This window comes from Panthera onca, chromosome D2, assembly GCF_046562875.1.
Source record: "Panthera onca isolate mPanOnc1 chromosome D2, mPanOnc1 haplotype 2, whole genome shotgun sequence".
In the NCBI taxonomy this organism is placed as follows: domain Eukaryota; kingdom Metazoa; phylum Chordata; class Mammalia; order Carnivora; family Felidae; genus Panthera; species Panthera onca.
The window spans coordinates 18511468-18538614 of record NC_138349.1 but is presented as its reverse complement, the minus strand read 5'-3'; the positions used below and the strand labels follow the sequence as shown (position 1 = coordinate 18538614).

The following is a 27147-nucleotide window of genomic DNA, read 5'->3' as shown; positions in this document are numbered from 1 at the left end:
TGGCAGAATAAGGAGTTCAATTCGTCTAAAAACTGCTTTAGTAGTAAATTAAGCCACAAACTTCAAATAGCCCAAGCAGGAGGCCGTCAGGCTTCTGGAAGCTCTGTCTTGGCATCTCCTACAGGATGGGCTACCTGACAGCTACCCAGCCCCCTACCCCCAAGGGGCTACCCAGCCCCACCCCCAGCCCCCTACCCCCAAGAAGGAAGGCCAGAAGGAACTAGGTAGGGATCCAGACTTTGTTTCAGCCATGAGCTATGCCTCAGGGCAGGGCACCGGCTCCAGAAGGGATCTGGGGCACTGGATCAGGCAACTAGTAAAGCAGGCTAATTAAGAAAGAGCTTACAAGTCACCTTTTTTTCTTTTTTTACAATTTGTCAGTTCATTCTTAAGAAATGAAAGGTATTTTTCCCCTTCTCCCAGGAGTGTAGCCAGGCTCTTTGGTTGAAGACCCTGGATTCCCCAAGCCCTTAAGGGAGGCTAAGTAATTGCAATTAGCAGCCTTTTTGTTGCTGAAAGCCAAAAAAACACACAACAACAACAACAACAAAAAACCCAGTAACTAATGATTGGGTTGGCCACCAAGAAGACAAAACCTGAATGGGCCCTTTGTTTTTCCTGTGGAAGTAAGCTGGATTGTGTGAGAAGAGGTTGTCTGAGAACGGGTTGGGGACCAGCACGGCGCTGAGGAGGGGTTAGGTGTTGAGGATACTGGTTCTGGATTCCGTCTGAGATTGCTTCATGGAGGGCCTTGGAGGCGGCCGGTCTGCAGAAGGAGAGTGACCCCAGGAAGACTGAGAGGGCTGAATGTAGAGTCTTGGGAGCCTCAGTGAAGATCCCAGTGGCCGAGCGTGTTGTGAAGGGGATGGAGGTCCACACACTACGCGGGGCCTGGGCAGGGAGCAGAGGTCAAGGAGACCGGATTTCAAGCTTTCTGCATAAGTGCCTGGGTAAGGGAGAGGAGGAGGACCCCCAAAATCATCACTGTTGGACTTCTACGAACCCTTGACATGAGATTATTTCAGCATCTTTTCTTTTGTGACATACTGACCAAGAGTGCCTTTAAGATAGTCTTTCTTAGTCACTGAGGATACAAGATGAAGATATGGGGATGTCACACATAGGTCCTGCCCTTGTGGGGTTAAAAGTCTAATGGTGTGTGGCATGTTGGGACGGAGACAAGTCGTGGAAAGTACAATGAAGATCCAAACAGCCTCTGTCACAGAGGTCAACAGCAGTGAGCAGCAGTAGAGAAGGTGGTCAGGGAGGACCTCTAAGGAGGGAGCAGCTACCCCGAGGCTGTGGTGTGCAAAGGACCTTGTCTGAAAGGAGCCCAGAAAAGACCCTTCCAAGAAGGGAGAATTCCATGTGCCAAAGCCCTGCAGGAGGACAGAGTTGACAGAGACAGAGTTGCAGGCGGGCTGCAGTGGAGGAAGGGGGAATGGGGCAGAGGGAGGTGTTGGCCAGCCAAGCCTCCTTTATCCCAAGATGAAGCAGTGCTTTCTTAGCCACAGTAAGAAGTTTTGAAAATTAAAAACAACACTGTGACATGAGTCAAAAATGTCATGGAGGAATTCGCATGCCCTTTATTCTGTAAAAATTAGAGTAAGATGAATCAAAACAGAAGCCCAGGTCCACAGACCTGGCCAGCCTGGAAGAAGGAGGACGGGGCATGACTCAGAGGCTATCATGCAGGCAGGCACCTGCCTGGGGCAAACTGGCCACAGAGTATGTCCCTAAGAGGAAAGTGAGCACATTTCGTAAGCTACCTTTGAGCACTTTTTATGCGCCAAGCCCTGTTCTAAATACTTCACGGGCATTATCTCAAACAATCCTCTAAATCAGCCATGGCACAATCTAGAAAACAGCTCGGGCCAGACCACTGGAAGTGGGACTTTCATACAGAATCCTTCTTAGAAAGGTCTTAAAAAAGCTGAAAGAACAAAAGGGGACTGTGAGGCAGCCCAGAGATTTCCAATAGCAGACACCATCCTAGGGCTGGAACAACAAAGGAAGATATTAACAGAACCAGGAGCCAGAGCAACATTTGAGACCAAGGAAAGAGGGGCTGCCTAGGAAGAGCCAAAACCACAGAGCTGCCCCTGCTGGAGGAGCCACCTGAAAAACGGAGGGACACCCTCCCTGGCTTCCTCCTCTTTCTGCCCTCCCACCACCTGCAAGCCCCTCCTATTGGCTGAAGCAAGCTGCAGAGAAGCCTAAGGAATGAGATTGCAGGGTCCACTCCTCTCCCAGACATAAAGTAGAGCAGGGAAGGATGGAGAGGGCATCTGAGAACAAACAGAAAAACAAGGGCAGCCCCATAAGCCAGGAAGGATTATTACCCCCATTGTTCAGATGGGGAAACTGATGCACAGCAAGAGCTTAAGCGAATCTAGTACCTGGTAGAACCCCAGTTTAAATTCAGATCTATCTGATTCTAAAGCACAAACACAGGGGCACCTGGGTGGCTCAGTTGGTTGAGCATCCCACTTTGGCTCAGGTCATGATCTCGCATTTCGTGGGTTCAAGCCCTCCATTGGGCTCTGCGCTGACAACTCAGAGCCTGGAGCCTGCTTCGGATTCTGTGTCTCCCCCACTCTCTGCCCCTCCCCTGCTCATGCTCTTTTTCTCTCCAGCTGTCAATAATAAATAAATAAACGTTAAAAAAATTGTTTTTAAAAAGCACAAACACGTAACATACATTTCAGCCAGCTTAGGTAAGAGCCTGGTAGCTAAGAATAGTCACGTCCCATGTCTGAAAAGCATATGTTTTAAACCCCACTCTATAAAACACTCAGATGAAGTTGGTTTAAGAACTGAGCTGTGAGTCAAGACACCAGTAGGCCAACCCTGAACCTTCTAGCAGAATGAGAACTCTGCAAGGACTTTGGAGCCAGACAACCTGGGTTCCAATCTTGGTTCTGCCATCTACCAGCTGTGTGACCCTGGGCAATCTATTTAACCTCTGTAGGCCTCAATTCTCTCATTTTTAAAGTGGATTTGCTCATGTCCACTTCCTTATTGGGTTAATTTTAGATAAAATGGAATCATGTATGCTGCAAGATTATTAGCACAGTCCCTGCTGCATGGTTAAGAGTTACTAAACAGTAGCTATTACTATGATTGGTAATAGTCTCCTCTTGCAGAGACTCAGGAGACAAAGGAGAGATCCTATTTGTTTGAGCTTTCCTGGCAAAGAATTTGTTCTAAAATCTTTGGAACTCATATGAACTCTTAAGGTCACTTTGTTCTGGAAAGGGTGTCTCTATATCAGTCAGGATGGGCTAGGTTATGATACAGTAACAAAGATCTCAGAGTCTTAAGACAACAAAGTTTATTTCTTGCCTATGATACATGTAAACTACAGGTTATTATAGGAGCTCTGCTCATAAAGGACACTGAGGGAAGCTCTTTATTGACATGTACTTCCTTATTTGCTGAGGCCAGGAATGGAGAGTGGAAACCAGGTACTGGCTCTTAATCCAGACTTAACTCCTGTTCCCATTTCATTAGGTAAAGCATTATATAAAGCAACTGGGTAAAGAAATGTAATCCTGTCGTGTGTCCAAAGCAAGCTAACCAAACATTTATGAACAGCCCTAATGACTATCAAAACAACCTCAGAGAACCTTCTGGTTGGGCTAGATAAAGCAAAGTTCCCAATCTGGAATGAAGAGCTTTAGGAGCTTCTGACAGGCCAGCCCCATATGATATCATAAAAGTTTGTCTTTGCTGTGCCTTTGTTGCATTTATGATGACAGCATGTCGGTTTAGGAAAACTTTTTGTTCCTAGATATTTCTTAAGTCATTTCTCTGAAAATCACTCTTGGTTTTTGGAAGGTATTGTCCAAGGTGGTTTGTGGAGTTGTGAGACTAGCTGGAAACAAAGTACCTTGTCTTCTGGAAGAGGGATCCTAACGTGGACTAGATCATGAGTGCCCAGACTTACCCAGAGCCCCTCTACTATTGTACAACTTGATGTCAGATTATTGGATACTGATGGTTTGTTGAGCAAGTTCAAGCTCTAGGGGAAGGAGCAAGACCTTTCCTCTGCTTTCACAATCCCACGCTTCCTGGATTTCTTTCTCCCTACCTAGATGTTTTTCCTTGGCAACTTTTACTGGCTCAAAGGCCTCCTTCATTCTCTCTCCTTACTCTCTCCTCAGCAAACCAGGAGCCTAGGAGTCATTTTTAACCTCTTCCTGCCTCCAATCCAACAGTAACTTCTAGCAATTTTGCCTTCTAAATAGCTTTAAGCCCATCACCCGTTTACCTCCTCGCTATCTGCATTGTCCTAATGCAGGCCACTACCACCTTCCCTGGAAGGCACAAAACTTACTACCCGGACTCCTCATGTCAGCTCCCCACCCCCCACCCTCCCAAACTCCCCACACATCCTCCAGAGCAGACATTTGAAAATGCAACACTGAGCATTTCTAACACCCCCATTTCTCTGCCTGATCCCCACTGCAGGTGATTAAAATCCTTTAAATTGTTCCTTGCAGTTTTTAGGACAAAGGCCTTGGACTTTTAGGATAGGGACTTTTAGAAAAAAGTCTTCAACATGGCCTCTAATACCTGGTATTAAGTAACCTCACCACCCTTATCTTGCTAGTCTCACCGCCTCATCTTCTCTCACTTGCCCTTTCTCTCTGACTTTGGCTACACTGGCTGGCTTTCAGTTCCTTAAGAAAAATGCCTCTGCCCTTCTCTTTCACTGCCCTTCTCTTCCTCTGCTGGCAGTGGTCCCTACTACAACCCCCTGTTTTCTCTACGACTCATGCTTCATAACACAGTTCAGGTCTCACCTCCTCATGACAACTTTCATTGATTCCCAGACTAGGTCAGAACCCCTTGTTGTATGCTTCTCCCCCATGGGACTTATCACAATTATAATTGAAGACTCCATTGTAGAATTAGCCATTTAATGTCTGCCTGTCCCTCTTAAATTCTTGACTTCTCCCATTCCCATCTTGATTTCCTACCATCTAACAGTGCCTTGCACAAAACAGATGCTCAAGGTGTTTGTTGGATGTCTAAGTACAAGATGAGATTGATCAACTACTTAATAAAGGAGAACGTGAATGGCTGTTACAACTGTCAACAATCCTGGACAAGCATAACGTTAAGAATAGGATTCAAGGAGGGATCTATGAACCATAGAGCTTTAGGGGCTCAGGATTCTATGGGTCTTGGAGAAGCATGTATTCAAGCTTGGTAGAGAGGTAGGAAGCAGATTACCCATTCTTCTCCCACTCCCAATCTTTGGGTCAGAGGGGAGGGAACACTATGGATAAGGAGGCAAACATGCGTGTGCCCAGTACACTTGAAGGAAGGAATTTGAAAATACTTGAGAGCTAGACATGGCTGGAGATAGACTTATTTTTATTTGTCCTCCTCAGGATCAGTTTTTGTCAAAAAGGAAAAAAAAAATTCACAACGAAGGCAAGGAGAAGCGGAACTACTTTGCATTGAAAGTATTCTTTTTTCTAAGAGAAGAAAGTACATTAGAGCTTCATGTATTAAGTCTCATCAGGAAAAAGATTAATCTAAGTTCAATTAAGTCTCGATTTAGAAAACTTTTAAAGAAATTTAGTTTTATTACTTTTGAGGACATAGAGGCTCCAAGATTTTCCTTTAGAAATTCATTCTCTTGAGTGCTCTAAACATACTCCTTTTAACTATCTTTAGCTTTTAACTTACAGATTTCCCAACAGAAAAGGTTTTCAAAGAGTAATACCAACCCAGTTTCCAATTATCTAAATTACCTGGTATAAAGCAAAACTCGAATAAGCATAATAATACAACTGACTATGATTACTACCAAATCTTTTCTGACAGCCATCATATTATTCCATAAAATATTTGAAATGGATTACAAGGACGATCTCCAACATGAAAGTAAGATATTGTATAATAGGCTTTCCATAATCCAGAGTCACAGGGTACAATCCCCTCTCCTAGCCCTACTTGGTTAATACCACTGATTGAGCAGGTCACTGAGCCCAACCCTTCACCCAGGCTGACTTACACCTCACCCATTGCACCCTCTTGCACATCCAGTTCTGCTTAGGAGACGGCAAAACATGTGTCCCCTTTATCAAATTATTTTATAGTTACTTTTTCCAAAGGCTGTCAGTTCTGGTCCAGAGTTCCTACTTTACCTCTACAAATCATAGGCACATATATGTAAATTTAGCACACATCCACAAATTGTAGAATTCCTAGCAACCATTATGGGTTACATGGGATTAAAGAAACCTTAATATCCACAATGTTGGTTTTCTCTAGGTTAATTATAAACGATGCTTTTAGAGGATAGTCTGTAAGCTCCTAGGTCACCTGCTCATTAACTATTAAATATATAGAATCTAGGTAAAGGGTGAATTATATCTAAAGCCCCATAAAGTGATCAAATCCTGGAATGAATGAAATTTTGACCTCCCAGAGATAAAGTTTAGTTAACTTTAAGCTCTACAGGGTCGTGGCATGCCTTATGTTCATGGCATGAATTTTTTAGTGGTGATAATAGTCACAATAAAATTATCTACTAGGTCAGTAACCCCATTTTATAAACCACAGGACGCTTAGACAAATTCTAATTAAAAGAGGAGTCAGCTGGGCGTCCTCTGCACATGACCTACAATCTGTTCTTATTCACAAAACCAGAGTGGCACATAAGGGAATCCTATTATTGATTAGGCACGGGCTTGAAGATTACAACACGGCCACCATTCAGCCATATCGGAAATGGTAATTATTCTGAATGATTAATTACAGCTTGACAAACTACATTATCCAGAACTATGAAGGGTCTTGGAATGTTGAATGCAAACTCAGTCTATGGTTTTAATCTCTGTGCCTCATTTTCCTCATCTGTAAAACAAGACTAATAACAGTATCTACTTTATGCGGTAGATGTGATGATTAAGAGTTAAAATATGGAAGGCACTGGGACACTACCTGGCATGTAGCAGGCAATACGTAATGTTTGCTATTATCCTAAGAGTTCCTGAGAAAATGTCTAATCCCTTAAAAAGAGAGGCCTCATTTGATCCAGGTATCAATCCCACTTGCCTTCACAGGCCATAATTGATCAATGTGGTGTTTCAGAATCGCAGGCTTCCCCAGCTCCAACCCCAACAACTTCCCATTTCCAGTTACAAATCCGCATAGAGTTTTCCTTCAATGACTATACTACGGATTGTGTCGCTAAAGTCTTGCAAGCCGTAGTTCCTAACTTTTTGGAGTCAGGGAACGCTGAGAGTCAGATGAAGCTCTAAATTCTCTCCCAAGGGCGGGGCGGGGGGGGGGGGTGGGTGGCGGGAGGAAAAGGCACATGTAGAAGTTTGCATTTGATTTCAGGGGGTTCATAACCCCCCCACTCTGCGGTCATTCAGGGACCCCAAAGTAAGACTCGGCGTCAGTTTGAAAGCATGGCTTGGAAGACAGCCACATGTGGGATCTTGTTCTTCTAACAATGTCTAAAGCAAGAGGAGACCGAAACACATTTCTGCACACTGTAAAGGAAGTACGAGTTACTATCAGCCAGCTAAGTACTTTCCAGTAAGGGGTTTTGGTGAGGATGAGGATGATGAAGAAAGGGGAGAATGAAGATAAAGGCAGACTTTTAAGTAGCTAGGTATGCAGCAGGGCTTTGAAACTGGGAACTGCAGCCTGGCTGTTCCTATTAGCAACTCGAAAGGCAGTTTGGGTAACTGATGATATCGACAGCTTTCTTTAAAACCTCCAAAAGGCAAAATATTATCACTGGGGCTCTTCACGCCTGTTCAATGATTCAGACACAAAAGAAATGCTAATTGTGGGATCTGAGCTGTGAATTCTGAGTGAGCCTAGGGACAAAGTGATTATCTGGTGGTCTTATGTTGCTGGAAATTTATTAGAGTGTTTTAAGATTACATTAACTGGTTTTCACCGTAAGTGCTCTGCCTGGAGAAGCATTAAAGGCTCCTGATAAGAAAGATTTCAAAGAGGTAATAGCATCAGCCAGAAGATCTTTTGGGTGAGTCAGGGGTACTGTAAGGAGAAAAGCCCAAATGAGGGGGCCGGGATCAGCTGGGGTGGTGGGATGGACTTGCGACAACCAAAAGCTTCCACTCTGCCAAGGGTCCCCAAGGTCCCTTCTCGTTTCTGGTTTCCAACAGCAACAAATGCCAGAGACCAAAGAGGAAGGATCATATATTTACAACAAACGTCGTAGAATGAGGCCAAGGACTTCATTTCTGCTCCATTATGGTCTCAGATTGCACCCCTGCCTCTCAAGTCTTCTCAAGACCTGCAAGTGTCAACATGCTGTTACCCTTGCCAACCTCTGTCATCCCCCTCTCCATCATCGCCCCAGTCCCCGAGGCCACCTGTCTTCCTGGGCCATCCCAAGCTCATCCCCGGTTCAGGGACTCCTTACTCCCTGTCCCTGCTGTGGAGAATATTTCTTCTCTGGATATGCACATGGCTGATTCATTCTTATGTTTAGGTCTTAGCTTGGTTAGCAATTTTCTATTCCCTGCCTCATCATTTTCTTGTATGTCATCCCATTTGATTTTATTTACAGCGCTCATCACTATTTGATAATGATCTCTAGTTCATTTTCTTTATGCTGCCTCTCTTCTCCATTAGAACGTGAGCTCTCTGAGAGGCAGAACTGTCTGTGTCAAGCATTGCTGTGGCCCCCACCCCAGGTGTGGCACAGAGAAACCACTAGATATACATTTGTTGGCTAAAGGAATGAATGTTCAGGAATAGCTACTATTTATGGAGCATTTGTTCTGCGCCAGGCACAGGGCTGTAGTTTTTACAAATATTATCTCACTGAATTCTCACACCAACCCTGCAAGGTAGTAGGTATTTGTCTATTGTACAGCTTATGTTTCAGAGAAGTCACATGCTTTTCCAATGTCAAAGCCAGCTTGTTACATGCTAATGAGTAACCTAGGCCTCATTTGAACCTAGGCATGTTTGACCCCAACACTCATACTCTAAATCAGGAATCGGCACAATTTTTCTGTAAAGGGCTAGCTAGTAAGTATTTAAGGCTTTGGGCATATGGTCTCTATCACAACTACTCCATTCTGTAGTAGTATGAGAGCAGACATAGATAATACATAAATGAATGGATGTGGCTGTGTGCCAATAAAACTTTATTTATAAAACAAGTGGTGGCCAGGATTTGGCCCAGGAGCCATAATCTGCAGAGCCGTCCTTTAAATCATCAGTTGACATGTGCTATGCCAGAAAGGGGTTAAACAAAAGAGGGGGAGGGGAGTAAAAGAAAAGCATTAAAATGTGTATTCTGTGCGTGGTGAGCCTCTTCTTCAGATAAGAAGGACACCCACTTTCAGTTAAATTTTAATTTAGTTAAAAAAAAAGTGAAATAGGAGATAGAATTCTGGTAGGAAACAGGACTCTACTGATTGAACTTCTTGACTGAATTATGACCATTCTTTAAGACTACAGTAGAGCTTAAAGCAAATGAGTTATTCCATTTATACCATGGTTCCACTTACTGTGTAATGACACGTGATGCAGCATCATGTGAACATGATGTCAGAACCCAAACAGAACCACATAACCTCCCGTTGCAAGCAGGCCCCAAATGGTCAATATTGAAGGACCAAGTGCGGCAAGACACTCTGTTAAAATTCTTCCTCTTTGAACAATGAGCCTAAAACCCTCAGTCTTTTCTTCTCAAGCAAGCCCATGATTTATTGGCAAGAGGTGAAAGATAAGATATGAGTCACAGGTCTGAGACAGCCCAGAGAAATCTCTTGCAGCCTCGTTGGAAAGGGAAACGCTATTTGTGCTCAGTTATATAGTCATTCACAGTGGCTCTCGAGACCAAGTATCAGCATTAAGGCAAAAGATGAACTTACCAGGCCCTTGGGTCTGGGCTGGGAGGTAAGGGCTGAACTTTGAGAAGGTGGGAGATGGAGGGATGAAGGCAATAAGTGCTAGAGCGCTTGGTGGTATGTAAGGACCGGCTGGTGTAGCTGGAGCCTTGGGTGGCTAGGTATCCCCGCTCAAACCTTGATTTTCTCTAGGGCAGCCCTAGGTCATCAGAACCCCATTAAACAATATTTATTTCTCTCTTACTCTGAAGAAGAAATCCCTCTGAAAACAGCACATGGTACTTAAACCAACTGGTGCATTTTCCTCAATTTGTATGCAATTTTCTAAACTTGGCCATTAAATGTTCAAGCAGGTGACAAAAATTCAAACTTTAGTCAGTCTCCTGAACCTTCTCCTAGGCCCATCCATGCACCTCCTTGTAAAATCCAGTATTCGCAAGAATGCTGCTAAGTCAGTTTAGCCAGAGCCCCAACCTTCGATATCTGATCAGGCTCCTAGCCCTCCACCATTCCCCAGGTGTTGTCTGACCACCCCAAACTGTGTTCAGGGAAGAATCATGTTAGGTCGGTTTACCCAGAGTCCCCCTTAACCTTGTTGTCTCCTTTTAGTACTTTTCCATCCAAGGCCCCCACCCTGTTTCTTGCCCATGCTGTATTTGGAGTTGAGTCCGGTCTGTCTTCTATACTGTAAAGTCCCCATCGTGGTGGTGCCTATACCTCTGGTGAGAGTCCTGAATAGTCTGCCATATCATGTTACAATTGTTATTGAGTAATTTCTTCTTTAACACAGGAAAGCAACCCCAGGACAGTAGAACCAGCATCTAGAGGGGAATCTGGAGATGTAAGATCTGCCCCAGCTCTGCCATTAACCTGGGTACCCTTCCCCCTTGCTTCCCCTTCTAAGCCCGTTTTCTCATCAGTAATGGAAAAAGTCAATCTCATACATACCTTTTAATCCACCCAAATCCATCTTTTTGCTATGTAATACCTATCATATTTATTACTGCTTATAGTTACTCTTTAACATGACACATATTATTAATTAAAGTAGATTTCTATTGAGCACTTAATATTTTCCAGGATTCAGAGCAGTCGATTAAGCATCCAACTCTTGATTTCAGCTCAGGTCATGATTGCATGGTCATGAGATCGAGCCCCACATCGGGCTCTGTGCTGAGCGTGGAGCCTGCTTAAGATTCTCTCTCTCTGCCCCTTCCCTACACTTGTTTGTGCGCGCGCTCTCTCTCTCTCTCTCTCTCTCTCTCAAAAAAAAAAAAAAAAATGACCAGGATTGTACCATATGCTTTCCACGTATTCTATTATTTAATACAACCTCCATATGAAGAGGGACCCTTATGATTGCAGACTTCTCAGCTATGACAGCCAAGGTTCAGAGTAGTAACATACATTTCCCAAGGCCAAACAGAGAGTGACAGAGCTGGGATTTGAGCCTGAACCTATTTTTTCCAAGAGTTACACTGTCTTCATGTTCTCCATAGCCCCTGGTCAGTGTCTGACCCGAGAAGAAAACAGATTCAAACTCCCTTGCCCTGAACTGCTTACTACTGCACCATGATGCTTCTCACCATATCAGGCTACAAAATACCAACATGTGTTCCCTGGAGGAGGTGGTGTAGGAGCTCCCATGGAAGTCCAATGCAGGATCTTTGCCCCTGAGACACTCAGAACCCATGATAAAACCCATGGCCCAATCAGTGACCCAGGAGAAGCAGTGTTGATGACTCAAAGAGGAGGACCTGGGGCTTCCTCAGTTCCTTACTGTCACTGTGCAAAAGCAAACACAAAACAATGGCCTCTGCTCATCTCTGGTTATTCTCTGGAGAATCTTTTTCTTCACTAGGGAGAGGCAACTCCTTCAAAAATGCACCAAGTTAATAATCTGGCAATAGAAGACATTGGGGGTGGGGTGGGGGCTCTCCTTGAAACATATAGTTGGAGTTTTTTTTAATGTTTGTTTATTTTTGAGACACAGAGAGCAAGCAGGGGAGGGGCAGAGACAGAGTGAGACTGAGGATCCAAAGCAGGCTCTACACTGACAGCAGAGAGCCAGATGCGGGTTTCAAACCCACGAACTCTGAGATCATGACCTGAGCTGAAGTCAGACCCACCCAGCTGGAGATTTTCAAAAGGACATATCGGTATTGGCCTGCCTGGGGAGCAGATTGGGGGCATGTGGTAGGAGAAGGGTAGATTCCTAGAGATAGCAGAGCAAAGCTGATAATGGTTTGTGCAGATCTGATTCTCTCAGGGGTGAGGAAGAAGAAAGGAGAATGAGGTTAATTACTGAATGTCTACTATCATCTAAGGTCTTTCATATACACTAAGCATCAGGTCCTGACAACAATGTATAAGGTTGATGTTTTATAGATGAGGCTAGTAAGAGTCCAAATAGAGATTTTCTCTTTTCTTCATTCTACCTCAGTGCCCCTGTTGACACCATTCTAGCTCTAATTCAGAGTTTCATGAAGTAGATGGCACTTACTCAATGGAATAGCTGTACAAAATACTGAGGCTACAAAACCTAATATAATGCCTAGCTTATGGTAGGTGTTTGATAAAACAGAATGGATTAACAACTCACTGTGGCTTCAGAGACGGAGGTAAATATAATCTGATCCAATAGTTCTCAACTGGGGATGACTTTGCCCCTAGGAAGACATTTGGAAGTGTCCAAATGTCTTTTGCTCGTTACAAAAGAGGGGAAGAACACCACTGGCATCTAGTGGATAGAAGCCAGGATGCCGCTAGGCATCCTACAAAGCACAGGACAGTCAGCCCTACAGCCAAAACTTATCTTACCCATAATGTCGCCAGTGCCAAGGTTGAGAAATTCTGATCTATTCCAACACGGTTCACAGGCCATGGTTCACATGACCCAGGGAGACAGATGACTTGCCCAGGGCCATATAACTGAGCAATGGCAAAGCTAAGATGACAAACTTCCCTAAGCCTTCTAGATTATTCTCTTTGGACCTCAGGCTGCTGACCAGCCAGAGGGCTGCCTGCCACAAGAAGGGTGAGTTAAGTGGAAAAGACTGTGTTGGCCAAATTGCCCAGGCAAACCAAATACAATTATGCAAGGTCAAATGGACCATGCCTGTTGCTCCCCAGACCCTGACTAAGCAGCCAATGGAGGTTCCAGAAAACTAGGTACCAAGGCTTGGAACACAAACTGCTCACTAGAGGTCTTTGATGCCCACCATATGCCCACTTCTTCCTTTTTGTAGGGTTGCAAACCAAAACAGAATTGTCAAGTCAAAGAATTTTCTTCTAATAATTCAATAGGCAAGTTGAAGAAAAATGAATGATTAAGTGATCATATTAGGCCCAGGTAGAAACTGCCAGAAATGAATTCTCTCCAAAATATATCAGGCATTTGCATTATTGGTATCACAACAACAATTTTTTGACATCTTATGTGCCAAGAGATGTGTTTGGTCCCAGCAGAGAGATAGACAGAAGTAGAAGAATGTGTTCACTAATAGCATACACAAGGCACACCCTTGACCTCAAGAAGCACTCAGTCCAAACATGAGAATCTCCTTTGCAATTGCCATCACAAAGTAAAACCAACATTGCAGAATGGTAAAGCAAAACCCTCCTTGCAGCTAAATTATCTAATGGGGCGCCTGGGTGGCTCAGTCAATTAAGTATCTGACTTTGGCTTAGGTCACAATCTTGCGGTTCTTGAGTTTGAGCCCTGCATCAGGCTCTGTGCTGACAGCTGAGAAAATCTGGAGCCTGCTTCGGATTCTGTGTCTCCCTCTCTCTCTGCCCCTTCCCCGCTTTGTCTCTCTCTCCCTCTCTCTCTCAAAAATAAATAAATGTTAAAAAATTTTTAAAAATAAATTATCTAAGCCTAGCATGAATCACTTATTTTAAACAATGTTTAACAGAAATGTTCAACCACAACCGAAGAGATTGAACTTTGCCATTTATATTACCGGGATCTGGCTTGCCTGATGGGCATTTTCTTCTATCCATCAAGCTTCATGGGGACTTCCAAAGCCCAAACCATATCTGAACTATACCAGATCCTTCGACTCCTAAAAGGCTGCTCCAAGCCAGACTGGCATCTTTTCCAGCAGTTTCTAAGCTGCATATCAATGGAAGCCGAAGATCTGGGTTAACACAACTCTCAAGATCACCTTTTATCTTGAAGTTTCAATGAAAAATTAAACATCCTGATAACACTGAGTACGAATTGCTTTTATTTCCATTGCAACTACTTTCTGAGACGGATAATTCCCTTTTAGATTTTCATGAGTTTGGCCCAGAAATTGGATACTCAAGGCATTAAACATACAGCAGCCCGGGACGCCAAGAAAACAGGAGCGTCCATTTAAGGATTTGGCCACTACAGCCAGCTAAGTGTCTTGGGGAAGTGAGTTGAATTTGAATACATCAGCTCTGCCAGTCTGCCACAGACTGGGAAATCAGACACTAAGAAAGACACCCCAGGGGCTCCCGCTTGAGTTTGGACATAGGTGTTAACCTTGGTGACAGGCAGTTTGTTAGGCAATGCTTCCCAGACTTTGAGCTATCACAGTGCAGTAAACAATGGATCCTAACTTTTTTTTCCTGCCCGATGGTAATATTAAAATTAAATTCAACCTGAGTTGACATCTACAAACACCATCCTTTCATAAATGAAAGAATGTTTCAACATCTCGACAGACAGACAGACAGGAGAGATAGCCTCTGAATACACACAGCTGTACTAAAGACTGGCTATTCTGTCCTTAGTTCTTAAGTCACCCTGGATTGGAAAAACGTCATAGGCCAGCACTCATCTGCAGTCTGGAATATGGGTACTGTGAGGAGCCACTGGAGTTGCTGGGAGAAGAATTGGCTTGTGACCCAGATGGAACAGAGAAGATGTTGCAGGATAAGGAGAGGGAGAGGTAAGGGTCGGATTGGAGGGACTGAAGTTGCCCTGAGAATAAACCTCGCTGCTCTTTCTTTGGTGGCAGTCTTCCACATGGCGATGTTACCCTAAATTGCTTGATTACTCATCTCTTCCACTGGACTTTGAGTTCCTTGAGAGCAGTGGCTGTGCCTTGTTGCCCTGAGTCAAGGAGCCAGTTAGTCGTGGGGCAGGCCTGGTGGTATAGCAAGGGAGATTGTGAAGGAGCAATGGCAAAGCACCAGGAACACACAATGCTGCTTCATGAACCCGCACAGTCTGACGATTAGAGGGCACATTTCTATTATCTAATCATGCGTGCTGTTTGTGGCTGGTGCAGTGGACGGGGGGGCCCCACCTCCAACCTACCCACAGGCTTGCCCTGAGCATCATCCCTCAAGATAATTAAAATGAGCCCCAAGGGGAGTGTGATGGGGGTTAGGGCTGCTGCTGCCCCGGGAGGTGCCAGGGGACTCCCGAGTAAAGGCTCAGCTCCTCTCCCAAGTCCCCAGAGCTGTCTGGGCTGAAGCAGGGCTGGGGTGTGGAACAGCCAGCCTCCAGCCTGCCTGCCTGCTGCTTGATCCCACTGGTACTGCCATTGCCAAGTCAGAGAAGAGCTCTCAGCCCCAGGGTGTTCCATTTTCCCAGACCCTTGTGCCTCACAGTCACTTTTGATTCGGAATTGACAGAAAGAAAACATCAGCCACACTGTTACTAAGTAGACCGCCCCTCTGACCCCCCCATTTCCGCCCATGTTAAGATCCACAAAAACTGCTCTTCCCTGCGGAGAAAGTCTAGCTCATGGGGAAAAGGATGTTTTCTTTTGAAACTCATTTTGGGTAGTTTTGGATTTATTTATTTTTTTTTATTTTTTTTTTATTTTTATTTTTTGTCAACCTGACTTCTGGCAGGGTGTTGAAGCCCAATGCACAGAGTCAACCTCAGCTAAACTTCCCACCAGACCCACAGGGCAGGTTAGAGAAAGGCCGAATGCAAAGCTCAGTAAGTAAAACACACAGAGGCAAGGAGAGAGGATGGGGTGGAGAGAGGGTTCCTGTCGCCCTGCTGCTTGAGAGATCAGGAGTGATGGAGTATTTTCATTAGTACTGGCTCAGCAGGACAACTTGGAGCCCCAATACACATCTGAAATGCCGCTCGTGGCTGCAGAACCAGGCTTCCCCTTGGCAAGATTAGCAAGGCTACAGGTTCTGGGGACCAAATGGTGAGGGTGGGCTTCCCACTGCAAATATCCTGCCACTTTCCTTTTATGACCTGTTGGGGAGAGTTTGCCTCTGGGTACAACTTGCTATTCCATGTCTCTTTGGAAATGCTCTTGGGGAGCCTGGGTGGCTCAGTTGGTTAAGTGCCAGCCTCTTGATTTAAGCTCAGGTAATGACCTCACAGTTTTTGAGTCCGAGACTCCCACTGAGCTCTCTCTCTACTCCCACCCCCCCCTTTCTCAAAATAAATAAATAAACTTTAAAAAAAGGAAACGCTTTGATACAACATATTATCTATTGCACAGCATTTCTGATCCTTTCTCAACATCCATCTAATCTTTGACTCCCCAACCAAACAAAGGTTTTCAAATCCTGAGTTCATGTGAAGACAGTTATGTCCCTTGAGATATCAAATCTACAGCCTGCCTTCCCACCATCATTGCTCCCTTAGGCATCGCTGGCTAAAACCCGTCCCTGGGAGGTCCTACTAAACATTATGGACAGTAAGCAGTAGGTGGGGATTGGTTAACAGACAGCTGAAGGCAAGAGTTAGGCCCCAGGTAAGGAAGAAGAGATGGAAAGAGAGTCGATATGCCCTTGGAGGTCAAGGGGACAGGGTCCCCCGTGGGGAAGGTGGGACAGAATTGAAGACCATTCTTTCAGGAGCCTGAAACTGATCATTTCCTTTCAACACACTTGGCAAGCTTAGCCTTCCCATCACCTCCCAGAGTTTCTGGCTTTGTCTGGAAAAAATGCTAACCAGTTCTTCACAAGAGCTGTCACTAAGTCCCTGGCCGCAGGGCTCACAAAAGACACTGTGTGCAGTGCAAAAGGAACATGGTGCTCCTGGGGGAGGACGCTGAGTGGGTGGGGAAGGGGGCAGCCTTGGGAGCACTCATGGGCAGCCAAGGAAGATGATGGGCCCGTCCCCACATCCTCAGCTCTCTGTTCCCTGCCCCAGCCTGCCTGTCCTTGGAATTCCACCACCAGAGATGATTGTCCCAGGTGGGTTAATCATCCAGGCTGGATGTGTAGGAACCTGGGGGACAGGACAGAGAGAACCTATTTTCTGTCCCTGGGAAGGGGCTTAGGGATTTCTGTCTGGTGGGAGTGACCATAGGGGAGTGAAGATGCTGAGCTCCAGCTGGGGAAGAGAGGGAGGCACTAGAGAAAGGGGTTTCTGGGAGACGGAGTTAGCCAAGCCTTCCCCCTGGCCTTCTTGAGTTTGGACTCAGACTCTCTCTATCCATGGAGATAGCTGGGTAGAAGAGTACTGGACAGGAAGTCAGGGGAGTCTCCTTTAATCTGACTCTGTCTTGCTATGGAATTGTAAATACCAGAGATGGACAACTCAGCCTTAGGAAGCATTCGGTCCACCCCCCTCACTTTATACTCACAGCCTCTGAATCCTAGAGAGTTACAGGTGGTTGGCCAGGGTCACACGTGCTGAGCATTCTTGCTCATGATGGCGTGTTAGGTGCTCATATGCTATCGGTTCACCAGGGAGGTCTTGCCTGACGAGCTTTCCTCCCCTACCTAAATATGGTCCTTCTTTTTTTTCTCATCACAAATGGGAATGACTTATTTATTTGTGTGTGTGTGTGTGTGTGTGTGTGTGTGTGTGTGTGTGTGCGTGTTTTGTTCTTGTTTTAATGCTTATTGTCTCCTATTCAACTGTAACTTCCACAAGGGCAGGGATCTTTCTCAGCCTCATTCTCCACTGTTCCTCACACATGGCAGGCACACACCTGCATTTAGTGAACAGAACATCTCTATTCTCAAAGTAACAGCACCAGGGGCATCTGGGTGGCTCAGTTGGTTGGGCATCCGACTTCGGCTCGGGTCACGATCTCACGGCTGGTGGGTTCAAGCCCCACATCGGGCTCTGTGCGGATGGCTCAGAGCCTGGAGCCTGGATTCTGTATTCTGGATTCTGTGTCTCCTTCTTTCTCTCTGCCCCTTCCCCACTCATACTCTGTCTCTTCATCTCTTAAAAATAAACCAACATTAAAAAAAATTCAAGGTAACCACACCAGAGACATATGATACCCATTTTACAGATAAGGAAACTGGGGGTTAGACAACATAAAGAACAAGTGGAGAAAGCAAAATTCAGCAGTGGATCTGAATGACATCCCTTCCCTCCCCCCCCCCCCCCCCGCCCCCATGCTGTACTACTTTTCTAAGAAAGGTTTTCAGATTTTGGAGTTTCCCTTAAGCTGGAGGCCTTGGTTTAGGCTTTTTGGCTGTGATGTTCTAGGACCAGATGCTCCCAAACCAGTCCCTGGTCTTGTGAAGCTCGGGGCTAGATTGTGGTCCAGGCAGGAAAGATAATGCTGAAGATCACATAGCAGTGAGGAGGTCCCCACTCAGCAACTGGAGAAGCAGACAGTGAAACAGAAATATCTGCCTGAATTCCAGAGGGGACCAGTCACCAGGAGGCAGTGAGCCCAGAGCTAAGTGTTTATGAAACCCCCTGGTATGCGGGTATGAGGCTGGATACATCAGAGTCTCAGCTGCTGCACTTACCAGCTTGGGAACGTTAGTTCTCTTAGCCTTAACTGGTTCCTCTAAGACATAGAATGATGCTAACCCCCTCCCTCACAAGGAGGGTGAATGAACTAAGGCAGGGAAAGCCCTTAGCACAATGCCCGATCTACTGCAAGCATCCAGGCAGTGTTAGTTTCTATAAATGCTTCCTTCAAGGCGGGACCAAATTCCTGACTTGGAGCCCCTCTCAGTCATGAGGTCAGAGCCCATAAGTGATTAAGACAAAGGTAGGTGAGAGGCTGACGGAGAAAGCAGATCCTGACAGAGAGGACGTAGCTCAAAACTAAAGTGAACTCAGGTCAGGGTCTGTGCCCATTTCCTACCATATCCTCAGAAACTTGCGCACAACCTGCACTGTGGTTCATGTGCAGTAGGCTGAGTGAAAAGGTCCAACAGAGCAGATGGGAGAGTGGCCTAGTGTTCTATTCATTACCCCGCTATCATTCGTTTTTCACGGATTCATTCGGCACCAGATTGGCATTGTGGCATAGGAGTGAAAGCATGGGCTCTGAAGTCCACTGTTTACTAGGTTAACTCCTTTCTTTTTTTTTTTTTTTTTTTTTTTTTTTTTTGGTGGGGGCGGGGAATGGAGAGGGAGGGAGGGAGAGAGGGAGAGAGGATGGAGCATGGAGCCCAATGTGGGGCTCGATCCCACCACCCTGGGATCATGAACTGAGCCGAAATCAGAAGTTGGACACTCAACCAAAGGAGCCACCCAGGTGCCCCAACTTGTTTCTTTATGCAGTTCCCTTGTCTGTTAAATGGGTTGACACCTCCCAGTTTGAGGACTGGGTTAAAAAGCATAAGAGCCCTCGGAACAGTGCCAGGCAGCTAGAAGGTTCTCCGTCAGTGTTACCTGTTATTGCCAGTAAGAGTCTCTTGGGTGCCAGACACTGCTGGGCTGGAAGCAAGGCCCCTGGCTTCACAGAGCTGCCAGTGCGAGGGAGTGGATGAGGAAACAAGCCATCATGAGACGACACGATTGGGGGTTCAGTGAGGTGAGGTCCAGGGGATCCTAACCTAGTCCCAGAGGAAGAAGCTTTACTCAGAGACCTCACTAATCTGTTGACTTGGCCAGAGCAGGGGGCAGGGAAGGGAGGAAGTGCTCCGAGCAGAAAGGGTAACATGCAAGAAGGCCGCCATGGTGGGTGCAAAGAATGAGTGTCCGTGTGGAGAACAGAGATGGGAGAACAGTGAGAGAGGAGGAGCAGACTCAGGCCATCCGGATGATGGTAAAGGGAGAAAGTGCTCCCAAAAGAGCAGGAAGGAACCAGGTCCAGGAGGTACAACTCCCCGCTCTGGATTTGACCTCCCTCTTGCCATTTCCCTTAAAATTGTGAGGGGGGAGGAGACTGACTTTGACAAGCGCCTCAGACCATTACCCCAAATAGTCTCAGGAAATCCAATGGGGCCTCTGCCAAGAGAATCTCCCTCCCCCCCCCACGCCCCCCTCCCGCAGAGCCGGTTTGCAGGGCGGGGGGTGGGGGGGCAAAGCCAGGAAAACAGCCTGCCAAAACTGACACAGCACAAGCAACCCAGGTACAAACAGTTCACAATGAAGACAACCTGGATGGAAACATGTGGAAATTAAGACAACCACCACGGCCAGAGAGAGGAAATGCAGTAATCAAAAATGCACAGCAAAAAAAAAAAAAAAGAAAGAAAGAAAGAAAGAAAAAAACCCAACAATTTTAATGCTGATTTACTACGAAAGCGTTGTTTTCCACCCAAATAAAATGGTGTTTTCCTTGTCTTGCATCATATCCTCCCCTCCTCGGGCACCTCCAGCCAAATGTAACAATTAGAGGGGACGTTTCCATCCTCTTCCCAGGTGGGTAAATCCCTGCTGGCATCATGTGGAGCCCAGAGCCCAGCTTGCATTCTTAGCGAGGAAGCCCTTTGACTTGACCTCTCAGCCCAAGCACATGGCCGAGCTGGGGCCATGAGGGGCGTGAGAACCGAGAGTGCACATCACACACAGATCCCAGGCAAAGGGGGAAACAAATTCTCATAAATGAGATGCTCGGCCCCATTCTTCTCTCTGTGGTCAACATCACAAGGATTGGTGTCACCAAGCAGAACCTTCAGGGGGCCTTGTCCCATTTGCAAATCATATCAATGTTTCAAGCTAAAGCCACCAGATTCTCATAATGCCCAAAACCCTACTGGGACTTTGGGGTTCTGAGCCAGGGGGAAGGATGACAGACATACCAAGGGAGTGGACAGACCTCGAGAAAGGTTTCCCGGGGAGCAAAAGCCTGCAGATGTGAATGATACATCGCGATCACGCTCACGCCTCTCTCCAGGTGCAAATAACTCACACCTTGGCCTTGCCTTTTGTAGAATTTCAAGATTTCTTTTTTCTTGCACATCCTTTTTCCATTTCCTTTGACTCTCCTGCTCTCCACTCTGCACCCCAGACCTCCACCCCTACCCCCTTTTCGAATGCCATGACATCCTAGGAAATTAGAGACCCCCCCCGCCCCCCCCGCCAAATTACCTTTAATACCTGTATCCTTGACTCTGTGGTGTTTAAGGAATTATTTTCAACCAGCTGATTAGCAAAGCTGATGGAGACTCTGCAGAACACAGCCCCCGCCTGGGTGTGGAAGTGGACAAAGCTCCTCTGGGTGTCTGTTTGTATAGCTGGAGACTGAAGGACTTTGGGTGTTCTGTAGTAACCTCAGAAAAAGTCCCTAGGCAGCAGTAAACTCTCCCAGCATGGTTTTGAAACACCACAGGAGGAGGCCTCTTTAATCAAATAATAACTAGTCGGAGATAAGGCCTGCTAGTCTGAGCTCAGCCAGCCAATCAGCTGCTTCCTTCCGACTGCAAGGACAAACAGACCCAGGCTTCTGGAACGAGTTTCAGGGCTTGTTATAATTTAATGATTCTGTGGGTGGTGTCTTCTTGGCTTAGCCTGATGAGGATTTTCTGACCAGGGAGTGAGCCTCAGGAGCTCAGGAGCCTCATTCTCACTGGATGAGCCTGACGCAAGTTGCTGTCACTGAATATCCTGAGCGATCACGTGGGGCCCCCAGTTCCCAGACTGGATGCTTCCATGTTGCCAAGAGAGTTCTCACTGCGGCCAAGAAAGCAAGCCTGAGTGGGTCTGAGCAGGGCTGGCTCATGGGGGGTAAGCATATTTGGCACCAGATGAGCAACTTACAGACCGTGACCCTGAAGAAGTCATGTGAAGACGCTAGTGACCTGCTCCCACGTGTTGGAGATGCTCTACATGCATTTCCTTGGACCCTTAATTGGCAGGGACTTTGAGTTTCTCTATAATCTTCATCCTTCCGTGCCCCCCCTCCCCTCTCATGCTGTCAGTTCTTGGTTGGGCCTCTGAGGCATCATGAAGAGGGTGGGTGCTGGGAGCTAAGCAAGACTGAGAGTGGATAATGGCCCTGCAGCTTTCTAGCCCTGTGACTTTGAACCTGTCACTCAGCCCCTTCCGGGCTAAATTACTTCAAGGATTCAATGAGAGAAGGTCCCGTCAGATTCTTATCTGCCCCTAAGAAATGTAAAAAGACCCTTAAATTGTATTGACCTACTAGAGCTCCATAGGTAAAGGAAATTCAGGGGGACCCCTTTGTTATGCAAATAACACTTAGCCACCAGCGGAAAGAAACCCCTTCCCATTAGCAGTCATTCCGCCTTAGAACCCCACCCCCACCTCCTCCATCAACCTTTCATTCAACAGATGTTTACTTTGATCTACTGTATCAAAGACTGAATTAATCACTGGGAGGAGGGGGACCGGAAGGAGCACCCTGGTGGACTCCCCTGTCCTCAGGAAACTGTCACAGCTCAGGAGGCAGGAGTTTATTATAAAGAGTCCTTTGTGCAATCAAGCCAAAGGAAGGGGCCAGTGAAGGCAGCTTGTCACAGAGGGTTTGGGCCTGTCCAAGGGCAGCAGGGGAAAGCCAGCAATGGTGGACAGGAAGTGGACTCAAGTTAGAGGGCCAAATAGAGCCAAACCATCTCCAAGGGAACTCCCTACAGGGCTCCGACTAGGGGAAAAAAGAGGAAAAGCAAAGGTGTGTGTTTGTGTGTGTGTGTGTGTGTGTGTGTGTGTGTGTGTGTGTGTGTGTATCAGCCTCCTTAAGATATAATTTACATCCCATACAATTCAACCATTTAGATGATATAATTCAATGATTTCTAGCACATCCACATAGCTGTGTGGTCATCGGCAGAATCAATTCGAGAACAGTCCATCACCCCAAAGAGAAACCCCTTCCCATTAGCAGTCATTCTTCATCCCATGCCCCTTCCTCACCTCTACCAATTCTAGATAACCACTGATCTACTTAGTGTCTCCTATGGACTTGCCTATTCTGAACATTTCATGTAAAGGAATCATATACTATGTGGCCTTTGTGACTGGCTTCTTCCACTTGGCATCATATTTTCAAGTTTCACTTCATTCCTCTTTATTACTGAATAATATTCCATTGTGAAAATATACCACAATTTGTTTATCCATTCATTCATGGGCGTTTGGATAGTTTCCACATTTTTGCTGTTACGAACAATGCTGCTATGGACATTCATGTACAAGTCTCCACTCCCCTTTAGCCACAAATTCACAACCCCATAGCGGAAAAACAAGAAGACAACAAAGCAGGTGAGAGAGCTAGCCTTCGAAGCATTTGTCTCCAGCTAGAAGTTAGGACATCCTAGCAGTAGCTGAGTCTGATATGTGCACAGGTTTTTACAATGTGGAAGCACCATCACATATTGCTACTTGTGTAATTGCCCTCACAATCCTAGGCATGAGGGAGGCATTATTTTTATTGCCATTTTAAAGATGACACCATAAGAAATAAAGTTTCAGTAACTTGCCAAAAGTCACCCATCCAAAAATCGAAGCCAGAATTAAGTCCTATGTTTTTTTCTAGCTCCAGCTCTTCGCACACAAAATAGGTCTTTAATCTTCTCTTACATTCTCAGTCTGGCTTCCAAGATGTACTTCAAGGAGGAAAAAAAAGGAAGGAAGAAGGAAGGAAGGAAGGAAGGAAGGAAGGAAGGAAGGAAGGAAGGAAGGAAAAGACAGAAAAAAGAGCTTAGTTATTATTTATGGAGAAAATGGCAATTAGACCAACAAATAGGTGCTATAATCTGCATTTTAAAAATGTATACATTCCACTCAGAAAAATTAAATATCTTTTCTAAAGACACAGACCTATTCAAAGGCAGATACGTGATTCCCAAACATGGGTGAGATCAGCTTGCTTCCTTGCTAACATTTAACTGAGAGCAGTAGAGGTCTTGATTGTTCAGGTGGGAGGAAGGGTAACCTTGGAGGAGGCACCGCAGGTTAGGATAGACCTAGGTGAGGGAGATGCCATGCATCACGGGGTAGATTAGGGAACATGAAAGCCTGAAGATGAGGAGAAAAGATGGCTGTGAAGACAAGAGCGGGAGATAAAACAGAGAGAAGGTGGGGAGAGTCCTGTTGAAAGGTTGGCCATGTTCCCAGCTTTCCTGTGGCCAGCAATGTTTCATCCAAACCCTAAGGTCACTTGATAAACAATACAAACAGATGTTCTGGATGGAATGATGTGGGGAAACATGAGCCAGGAATAGCAAGTGTGCTGATAGGGCTACAGAGCCCACCCAGCTTCTTATCACCTGTCTAGCCCCAGCCAAAGAGCACAGACCTGGCAAGCACCACCTACGGGGGATCCTCCCAGAAACAGGAGGGCAAAGCTCCCCATGGGGAGAGAGGAGGCAAAGCTGGTGATGGGCATGGCCATAGCTCACCTCTGAAGTAGAGATTCCAATGCAAAGTGTTCAACCTGAGAGTTGGGATCATGGGATGAACAGAAGGGGTGTGAAAGGACAGGAAGTATGGAACCAGCCAGGAACCTCATGGCTTCTAGATCTTGACCCATTGCAGCAAGATGGTGCCAACTGCACTTGGTTTCCTTGGGCCCATTACTTGCGGACTGCAGTACAACACCAGGAAAACTGCCAGAAAGAGCCAGTTAGAGAACTCTCCAAGATATCAAGCGGTGCCAAGCCAGTTCCAGGCCCCTCATATCTCTGAGCTATCTACAGGACCCACTCATGGAAGATGAAAGGGTATCTTTAGATCTGCTCCCACTTCAGGGGGAGAACCAGAGAATACTGGGCATCAGGAAAAACAAGGCAAGCACCTATCAGTAGGTTCAACTTGCTGAAAAGAAACAGTATCTGTTGTCACCTACCATGAGCCAGGTCCTGGAAAACTGTATAGGGTAAGAATATGTACACCCATCTCAGAGAATGAAATAGTAGAGCTCAGAGAGGTTAACTAAGTTGAAGTCATGCACTTAATAAGTGGTGCAGTAGGGACTTAAGCCTAAGGCCATCTGACTCCAAAAACCCATGATCTTTCTGGGAGTTCACGTTAGCACTCATAAGAGAGTTCTTTTTAATTTTAAGGTAATCTTATTTATTTGAGAGAGAGAGAGAGAGAAAGCACAAGTTGGGGAAGAGGGGCAGAGGGAGGAAGAGGGAGAGAATCTCAAGCAGGCTCCATGCTTAGTAGCATGGAGCAAGACATAGGTCTTGATCCCACAACCCAGGATCATGACCTGAGCCAAAACCAAAAGTCAGACACTCAGCCGACTGAGCCATGCAGGCACCCTAAGAGAGTTCTTAGATTCATCGCCTTTTTGTCTCTCACAAGCTGCCACTTATTCCCATTCTCCCTCAGTGATTTTTCCAGCATTCCCAAAATCATATGTGTGTGTTGCATATAACATGTGCATCTAGATCTATATTCATACATATCTGGGAGAATACAGATCTATGCACATATTCATGCATGTGTTTCCTTGCTTTTAGCTACATGTGTTCTGTTGCCTTGAGAGAAGGGCACAAGTAAATTTAGTTTTAATTTCCTCAAGGCTATGTAAAAGTCTGTCCTTACATAGGTGGTTGATGGCTGTCTTCCTATTTATGTCGGCCCTTGAGTAGAGAAACTGGCTCCTGTGACCAGGAAGCTTTTCCTACTTCAGGCATCTTCTGAGTACCTAGTTCCGGGATGGGTGTTTCATCTCTGAGAAGATCTCTACAAACTTCCATTAATAAGCTACCCATTGATGCCTACCATTGATGTCTGTGTCGTAGCCAAACAAAAACCCTGTTTGATTCGGGCTTGATCTAGCTGCACCGCACAAGGGCAGAGCACACACACACACACACACACACACACTTGCCAATGGAGTTGGGGAGACTGTCCAGTATATATCACAAAAGCGTCTTAGCACCAGGCAGGTAACGTAAACAAGAAGAAATAGGTTAGCTGTAATTAATAGGGAGTAGTGGGGGCTGAGGTCAAATGCAGGGTACACACCCCATCTAAGGACACCTACCACCTTCAGCCAAATATTACATGGGGAAATGTAGGCCATGCTGTCAGATTTCTTTATTTTCAAGGGAGGCTGGAAATAGAGATTTTAATGTGGAATCTCCAAAATTTAAAAAAATTCGGCAACTGTTCAGGCCAAAAAATCCCCACAGATCTTCAAGATAAAGTCAGTCTATGCACGGGTAGTTTTTTGCTCCATAATATAGACAAAATACCCATTCACATACATGTACGTACCAACTCTCTTTCACAGTGGCCAAAGCTTCTAAATAGACTGTAAGAGCTGATCCTCCAAGGGTCTTGTGGGTTTCTCTCTCTTGCTTCTCTACTCAAGAGTCAAGAGTCAGTAATGTGTGGTCACAGAGGACCCCTTTATCAGAAGGCTCCAGGTACTTAAGAAGCATACAGATCTCTAGGCACCACCCAGGAAACCTGAGGGACGGAAACCAAGAAGCACCCATTGTTTGCGTCTTGCTGTGACCAACAGCAGGTTTCTAGTCATTAGGAGTCCCACACAAACCCACACGCCTTTCTGTAGATTTGTTTTTGTTTTTTTTAATGACTCATCGGTGTCTACAAGGCCCCTCAATATCAAAAGCTGGTTTATGGCCAGGGACCCACATAATCACAGTGCCTGGCACAGAGCCTAGTCCTTGCTCGGTACTCAATGAATGCTGAATGGGTGGAGGCAACACGTGGGTGTGGGCAAGGCTGTGTTGACACAGAATGCCCAGCATACACGCCTATCCTAATGCCTAATGAGAATATCCCAAGCTTCCCCCCCAAGGATGCCTCTTTGAACCACCACTACACTTGGTTCCTCACGATCTCAGACTGCTCCATCACTCTCCTTTCACTACCGGCTTCGTCGTTATTTAATGCACGTTCCCTGTCCAGGTGTGCGGATTGGTCTTCCCGGCTAGATCCTGAGGTCCCTGGTGATGGCAAAGATATTCCTCAGATTCCTGTAGCTTCCAGGCCTGCCATAGAACCTGGCAAGGGTGTGCAGGCAAACAATGCATGCCGTGGCACTGTAGAGGTGTACTGAGCAGCTTCCCCACCTGGAGAACCTACTGCAGGAGCCTACTTGATGAACATCCTCCAGATACTGCCTCTTTGCATCCATGACATATTTCAGCCAAGACCGCATTTCCCCAGACTGCTGCTGGTCAATGGCTGGGCGCGATAGAGGGCCAGAGCCAATCCTTTTCTGCCCGTGCA

General features: G+C 46.0%; 1 protein-coding gene across 3 annotated transcripts in view; it reads right to left on the bottom strand.

The window, feature by feature from the left end:
- GPAM (glycerol-3-phosphate acyltransferase, mitochondrial) overlaps positions 1 to 21318 on the bottom strand; it is a 63073-nt gene extending 41755 nt beyond the window's left edge. For 2 of the 3 annotated variants that reach the window (XM_078434836.2, XM_078434833.2), the window contains exon 1: positions 21064 to 21318. The gene's annotated coding sequence lies outside the window, so the exon portion shown is untranslated. The remainder of the gene's footprint in view (positions 1 to 21063) is intronic. The other variant, XM_078434838.2, reaches the window with a different exon arrangement.
- Positions 21319 to 27147: the final 5829 nt, after the last annotated feature.